Source organism: Penaeus japonicus, unplaced genomic scaffold, assembly GCF_977035675.1.
Source record: "Penaeus japonicus unplaced genomic scaffold, GWHDUDI00000001_assembly GWHDUDI00000041, whole genome shotgun sequence".
In the NCBI taxonomy this organism is placed as follows: Eukaryota; Metazoa; Arthropoda; class Malacostraca; order Decapoda; family Penaeidae; genus Penaeus; species Penaeus japonicus.
In genome coordinates this window covers 1,432,869-1,440,368 of record NW_028234443.1, presented here as the reverse complement: position 1 = coordinate 1,440,368, position 7,500 = coordinate 1,432,869, and the positions used below count along the sequence as shown (strand labels likewise).

Below are 7,500 nucleotides of genomic sequence, written 5' to 3'. Positions count from 1 at the left end.
CTGTTACTTTACCATTTTCATAGTGATTAATGGCTCAATTCATTCACAAATTCCTCACTATAATCATTCATAAATTACTCCTTTGTTTACCTCGTAATTACATCAGAACCTGCTGAGAAGTTTCGATATTTTCTTCTTCTTTTTTCAAATCTAAAGAATTACCTTACGTTCTAACAACCAAGAACTACCACCAACACCAAAAACAGAACCCTATCAACCTCCACCAACCCAAAAACCACCAAAAACCACCAAAAAAACACCAAAAACACCGACCCACTCACACACACAACCAACAACCCCACGTAAATATCACCCCACAATTAACACACCAGTCACACCACGCCATGGAAATAGACTCACGCCATCAATCAGAATCCCTGGCACTTGTTTCTTCTCCCTCTTTGTTGGAGGAGGACGCGTGTGAGAGAGAGAGGGAGAGAGAAAGAGAGAAGGAGAGAGACGGAGGGAGAGAGACACACACGATCAGCTGATTCGGTGTTGACTTCGCGGCGTCAGTCAGTCAGGCCGACAGTCCGGCCGGACGACCAGCTGGTCGGTCGGACGGAGGTGGGGGGAGGGGAGGGGGTTCTGTTGGGGAGGGGACTGTGTGTGGTGAGGGTTCTGTTGGGGGGGGAAGGGAGGGGGTTCTGTTGTGGGGGAGGTGTGTGTGTGTCTGTTGGGGGGGGGGGAGTTATGTTGGGAGGGTGTCTGGTGGTGGGGGGAGCAGGGGAGGGTGCGTGTGGTGGGGGTTCTGTTGTGGGGGAGAAGGAGAGGGGTGTGGTGGGGGTTCTGTTGGGGGGAGGGGAGGGGGAGGGTGTGTGTGGTGGGGGTTCTGTTGGGGGGGAGGGGAGGGTGTGTGTGGTGGGGGGAGGTGTGTGTGGTAGGGGTTCTGTTGGGGGGGAGGGGAGGGTGTGTGTGGTGGGGGGAGGTGTGTGTGGTAGGGGTTCTGTTGGGGGGGAGGTGTGTGTGTGTCTGCAGGTGGGGAGGGGTGTGTGTATGTTGGGGGTGACAGGGGAGGCGGTTTGTGGTGGGGGTTCTGTTAGGGGGTAGAAGGGGTGTGATTGCGCTTCTGTTGGAGGGGGGGGGGCAGGGGGTTTGTGATGGGGGGTTCTGTTGGAGGGGGGGGACAGGGGAGGGGGTTTGTGGTGGGGTTTCTGTTGGGGAGAGGGTGGAGTAGGGGAGGGTGTGTGTGGTGGGGGTTCTGTTGGGGGGAGGGGAGTAGGGGAGGGTGTGTGTGGTGGGGTTTCTGTTGGGGGGGAGGGGAGTAGGGGAGGGTGTGTGTGGTGGGGTTTCTGTTGGCGGGAGGGGAGGGGGAAGACGGGTGTGTGTTGTGGGGGTTCTGTGGGGGGAGGGGTTTGTGGTGGGGTTTCTGTTGAGGGGGAGGGGAGTAGGGGAGGGTGTGTGTGTGGTGGGGGTTCTGTTGGGGGGGAGGGAGGAGACGGGGACTGTGGTGGGGGCTCTGTTGGGGAGTGAGCAGGGGAGGGGGTTTGTGGTGGGGGTTGTGTTGGAGGTGGGGGGAGCAGGGGAGGGGGTTCTGTTAGGGGGGAGGTGTGTGTCTGTTGGGGGGAGGGGAGAAGGGGAGGGAGGGTGTGATGGGGGTTCTGTTGGGGGTGACAGAGGACGGGGTTTGTGGTGGGGGTCTGTTTTGGTTCTTTTAGTGGTTCTATTTCGGGTTCTCTAGTTAAATTGTGTTAGTTTTATGTCGGGTTTATTGTGTGTTTTGCCTGAATATATTTTTATATATTAATAAAACTCAGTTCGAGATGGGAGCCAAGGGAGTGTGGTGGCGAGGGATTTCTGTTTGGGATTCTTCTTGTTTAACTGCGTTTAGTTTTGTGTTGGGTTTTATTGGGTTTATCGTGTGTTTTGATTACCTGTTTATTTTGTTTTCGTATTTTTTTTGCTTGATGTCAAGGAAAAAAATATTAGGTGTTTTTTTTGGGGATTCTTGCTTGATTGGTTTAGTTTTGTGTTGTGGTTTTATTGGGTTTAATGTGTGTCTTGATTGCTTTTTTCTTTTTCTTTTTTTGTGTGTGTGCGTGTGTGTGTGGGGGGGGGGGGGCAGTGTGTGTGTGTGTGTGTGTGTGTGTGCATTTTGTGTGTGTGTGACTTGATGTTAAGCTTTGTAAAAAAAAAAAAAAAAAATGGCGTCCGGTAGAGATAGGAGCTTTAATTAAGAGCTTCAATAGATAGGGTCCTTGTCTTTTTTGTTATTTAATTAGTTTCATTGGGAATAGTTATTTTGTTAATTAGTTGAGTATGTGTTTTGATTTCAATGTTTTTCTTGATGTAAGGCTGTGTAAAAACAACCCACAGTTTAACCTCAGTTAGCGCCCAGCAGAGATAGGAGCGTGGCCTTTGTTTTTATATAGATTTATTGGGAATATTCTATTTATTAATTAGTTTTGTGTTGTTTTTTTTGTGTGTTATGATTTGTTTTTTATTTCTCGATGTTAAGGTGTGTAATTAAGAGAATAAAAAGGAGAGAAAAAAGCTATTTGTCGTCCCTTAGAGATAGATGCGAAAGCTAGGTTTGGTAATGATGAAGATGGGAATATAGAAAATTGGTTTATATATATATATATATATATATATATATATATATATATATATATATATATATATAAAGCAATTCCCTGTAATTCCATCCGTCGGAATTCATAACCAACAGTTTTTTTTTTTTTTTTTTTTTTTACTTTCTTTAATAAGACAAAAGAAAAAAGACAAAACAAAGACAAAACACACAAAATACTAACTCTACACTAATTAATAAGGCGAATATTCCCTATGTCTATCTAGGGAATAGGATAATAAAAAAAACACTTAATTAAAACTTGTTTACGTTTTTTTTCTTTATTGTGTAAAGACAGATTGGAATATGGTGTAGCAAGTGGGTTTTATTCTACATTTTTTATTTTTAAAAATGCATGTAAATAAATCCTTTAGTTTAGTGAGCTGTTGACAGTAGTGAAGGAAAATGGTTTCTAAAGTGTTAATGGAGAGCTTGTGTTGTGTTTCTCTCTCTCTCTCTCTCTCTCTCTCTCTCTCTCTCTCTCTCTCTCTCTCTCTCTCTCTCTCTCTCTCTCTCTCTCTCTTCTCTCTCTCTCTCTCTCTCTCTCTCTCTCTCTCTCTCTCTCTCTCTCTCTCTCTCTCTCTCTCTCTCTCTCTCTCTCTCTCTCTCTCTCTCTCTCTTTCTATTGAGTGATAAATTCGGTGTAAGAAAACTCCTATGTCTTATGAAATCCCTATTAATCGTCCAGTAGAAATAGGAGCGGGAATTGATGTTACTATTTCAGCAGACGGAATTATAAAATTAGGAAATTGCCTGTTTTTGGCTCTTTTTTTTTCTTCTTTTATTTGATAAAATCCCAACTTGTAAAACACTCTGAAGGTCGCAACGGAGGTGTTTGTGTAGATGAGGACATATTAATGTTTATTATTAGCAGTAGTAGTAGTAGTAGTAGCATATATAAATGTTTATTATTATTATCATTATTATTATTAGTAGTAGTAGTAGCATATATAGATATTTATTATTATCATTATTATTAGTAGTAGTAGTAGTAGCATATATAAATGTTTATTATTAGCAGTAGTAGTAGTAGTAGTAGCATATATAAATGTTTAGTAGTAGTAGTAGTAACATATATCAAAGTTTATTATTATCATTATTATTATTATTATTATTAAACATCCTAGTATGCAAAATCACTGGATGGTTTCTGGCGTTGTTTAATTCTTTAATTAATTAATAATTATAATAATTAATTAATAATTAATTAATAATAATTGTTTAATTATGTGTTTAATTGTTCTGAAAGGATTGTAGGAAAGTAGTTTATAAACTAGTATTAAAGGAGTGTTTTTTTTAGATGTGTTTTATCTTTTGTTGTTGTTGATGTTTTGCTTTTGCTTTGATGTCAACATGATAAAGTTTAATCTCCAGTTGGGCGTCCGGTGAAGATATAGTAGGACTGTCGCCAGGATTACTTAATTAAGCTTATTCGTTTTTATAAACAAGTGTAAGAGAGGGATTTTATTGGCGTCATTTTTTCGCCTGAAAATATCCTATCCGTGTAGAACCTTTTGGATATATTTTTGTTTATTTTTTATTTATTTATTTATTTATTTTATTTTATTTATTTATTATTTTTTTTTTTAACACGAACTGAAATCTGCATCCGGCGGAGACAGGAGAAAAAAACAACAACAAAAGATTAAACACATTAAAATAAAACACTCCTTTAATACTAGTTCATAAAGATAGGAGATAGAAGCGGTACTTTGATTACTTAATGGTCAATGAATATTCGTTTATAAATCAAATCGAAGTGGTTATTATCTTTGATCTATGATCTATTGAAAGCTCTTGAAGATGTTTTTTTCTTTTTTAATTATTGATTTATCATCTTTTCCTATTAATTGAAAAACGTTCTATTTTTATTATATTTGATATGTCAGTTTGTATAGTATGTTTCAAAATTATTTTTAGCTTCATAGAATTATTTGCGCCTGGGAGATGCGTTTATAAATCCACATAAATGAATATATGGAAATATATGCATAACGTTTTGTCATTTTTCTTCTTACTTGTTGATGTATCACCATGTAAATAAAAAACTTGATCATAGAGTTATAGTTATAAAAGTAATGGAAGTTATCCTGAAAAATGTTAAGATTGAAAAGTTGTCATTTCTGCCGGTAATATGCCTTTATCATAGAGTTAGCTATAGTTATAAAAAGTAATATAAGTTATCCTGAAAAATGTTAAGAGTGAAAAGCTGACATTTCTGCTGGTAATCTGCCTGTTCATAGAGTTAATTATAGTTATAAGAGTAATGGAAGTTATCCTGAAAAAAATGTCAAGAGTGAAAAGCTGACATTTCTACTGGTAATCTGCCTTGGCCATAGAGTTAGTTATAGTTATAAAAAGTAATAAAAGTTATCCTGAAAAAAATGTTAAGAGTGAAAAGCTGACATTTCTGCTGGTAATCTGCCTGATCATAAAGTTAGTTATAGTTATAAAAGTAATGGAAATTATCCTGAAAAAAAATGTTAAGGGCGAAAAGCTGACATTTCTGCTGGTAATATACCTGATAAAAGAGTTAGTTATAGTTATAAGAGTAATGGAAGTTATCCTGAAAAAAAATGTTAAGAGTGAAAAGCTGGTAATATGCTTTGACCATAGAGTTAGTTATAGTTATAAAAAGTAACGGAAGTTATCCTGAAAAATGTTAAGAGTGAAAAGTTGACATATCTGCTGGTAATCTGCCTGATCACACTTTATAAACCAACTGACCGCACAGCTCGGGTCAGTTTCACTTCTTGTCTGCACTAGAACCACTGGCGGGAGAGGTAGGAAGCTTTCTCTCTCTCTTTCTCTCTTTCTTTCTTTAGTCATTTCTCTCTCTCTCTCTTGTTCTTTCTCTCTCTTTCTTTATTCATCTCTCTCTATCTCTCTCTTTCTCTCTTTCTTTCTTTGTTCATTTCTCTCTCTCTCTCATGTTCTTTCTCTCTCTCTTTCTTTCTCTCCTTCTTTCTTTGTTCATTTCTCTCTCTCTCTCTCTCTCTCTCTCTCTCTCTCTTGTTCTTTCTCTCTTTCTTTCTTTGTTCATTTCTCTCTCTCTCTCTCTTGTTCTTTCTCTCTCTTTCTCTCTTATTTTCTTTGTTCATTTCTCTCTCTCTCTTGTTCTTTCTTTCTCTCTCTCTCTCTCTTTCTCTCTTTCTTTCTTTGTTCATTTCTCTCTCTCTCTCTTGTTCTTTCTCTCTCTCTCTCTCTCTTTCTTGTATCTTCTGTCTTCTGTTTTCTCTCTCTCTTCTCTCTTTTGTCTTCTCTCCTTTCCTCTTCTCTCTCTCTCTCTCTCTCTCTCTCTCTCTCTCTCTCTCTCTCTCTCTCTCTCTCTCTCTATCCCTCTCGCCTCTCTCTGTCTCTCTCTCTCTCTTCTTTAGCCTCTCTCTTCCTCTCTCTCTCTCTCTCTCTCTCTCTCTCTCTCTCTCTTCCTCTCTCTCTCTCTCTTTTCTCTCTCTCTCTTCCTATCTCTCTCTCTCTCTCTCTCTCTCTCTCTCTCTCTCTCTCTCTCTCTCTCTCTCTCTCTCTCTCTCTCTCTCTCTCTCTCTCTCTCTCTTTCTCTCTCTCTCCTGTCTTCTGTCTTCTCCCCTCTTTCATTTCCTCTCTCCTCTCCCCTCTCTTCTCTCCTCTTTGTTTTTACTCAAAACGTTACGATTTACTTTTTTCACTTTAATAGGATATGTATAGGTAGTTATACATACATTACTATGTTTGTGTTCAATAAAAAAAAAAGTTTATTTATCGTATGTAAAACGCTTTTAATGATCTGTGAGCGTTTTGCATATGTGTTACGGAGATACTTGTATACGTTTTCTTACACACACACACACACACACCCACGCACACACACACACACACACACACCCACGCACACACCCACACCCACACACCCACGCACACACACACACACACACACACACACACACACACACACACACCCACGCACACACACCCACGCACACACATCCACGCACACACACCCACGCACACACACCCACACACACACACCCACGCACACCCACCCACGCACACCCACACACACACACACGCACACATCCACGCATACACATCCACGCACACACACACCCACGCACACACACCCACGCACACACACCCACACACACACACCCACGTACACCCACGCACCCACGAACACACACACACCCACGCACACACATCCATACACACACACCCAAACACACCCTGGAACTTGCCACAACGGAAGTCAATCCATGCTAAATATCCATAGAAGAACTTGCTGACTAACATAAGTTGGTGCATTTCTTCCAAACTTTGTTTTTTGTAGCTCATCAAATTACATATGACGTAAGGAAAAAGTGTAAATGAGAATTGATAAATCACAACTATGAACTTTATACATGTTTTTTTTTTTTTTTGTTTCCTTCCTGTCTCTTCTTGTCTTCAATATTTTCTACTATGACTTAATTTTTTAATGTATTAATTCATTCTATTTTCAAATAAAATGTAATGGTTTTATTTCAAGCTACAGTTATTGCTTGATTGTTAGTGTGTGAGTGCAGTCACACATATTAACTCACACATGTTTGCTTATTACCCGAGGAAGAATAATAATTAACAAGTAAAGTGATAGGAACATCAGTGCAAAGAATATTGAGATCTTAAAAAGGTTGTGAGACTTTACTAACCTCTTATTCCTAAAGAACATTTCCCTCCATTTTCCTGTGGTCATATATCTATAACCCCATCAGCTGGTCAGCCGTTTTTCCCGCTTCGTCCAAGAGATCAAGGCTGATAAACCCTTTATACTCTAAAAGAGGACGAAGTGGCATTAGCAATAAATTTCCCTTTGTTAAAGTGAGCGAAGGAACGAAAGAAATCCTATTTATTTTTTTCACCATGTGGCCTTAGGATCATTTTCAAGATGCCTTTGTTACTTAAGATCCTTCTAT

The 7,500-nt window shown here is 39.5% G+C and overlaps 1 protein-coding gene across 2 annotated transcripts in view; it reads right to left on the bottom strand.

Annotated features, from left to right (window-relative positions):
* LOC122254062 (DGAT1/2-independent enzyme synthesizing storage lipids) overlaps nt 1-531 on the bottom strand; it is a 14,227-nt gene extending 13,696 nt beyond the window's left edge. Inside the window, exon 1 of one of the 2 annotated variants that reach the window (XM_043017541.2) lies at nt 361-531. The gene's annotated coding sequence lies outside the window, so the exon portion shown is untranslated. The remainder of the gene's footprint in view (nt 1-360) is intronic. The other variant, XM_043017542.2, reaches the window with a different exon arrangement.
* Between the last annotated feature and the right edge of the window lie 6,969 nt (nt 532-7,500).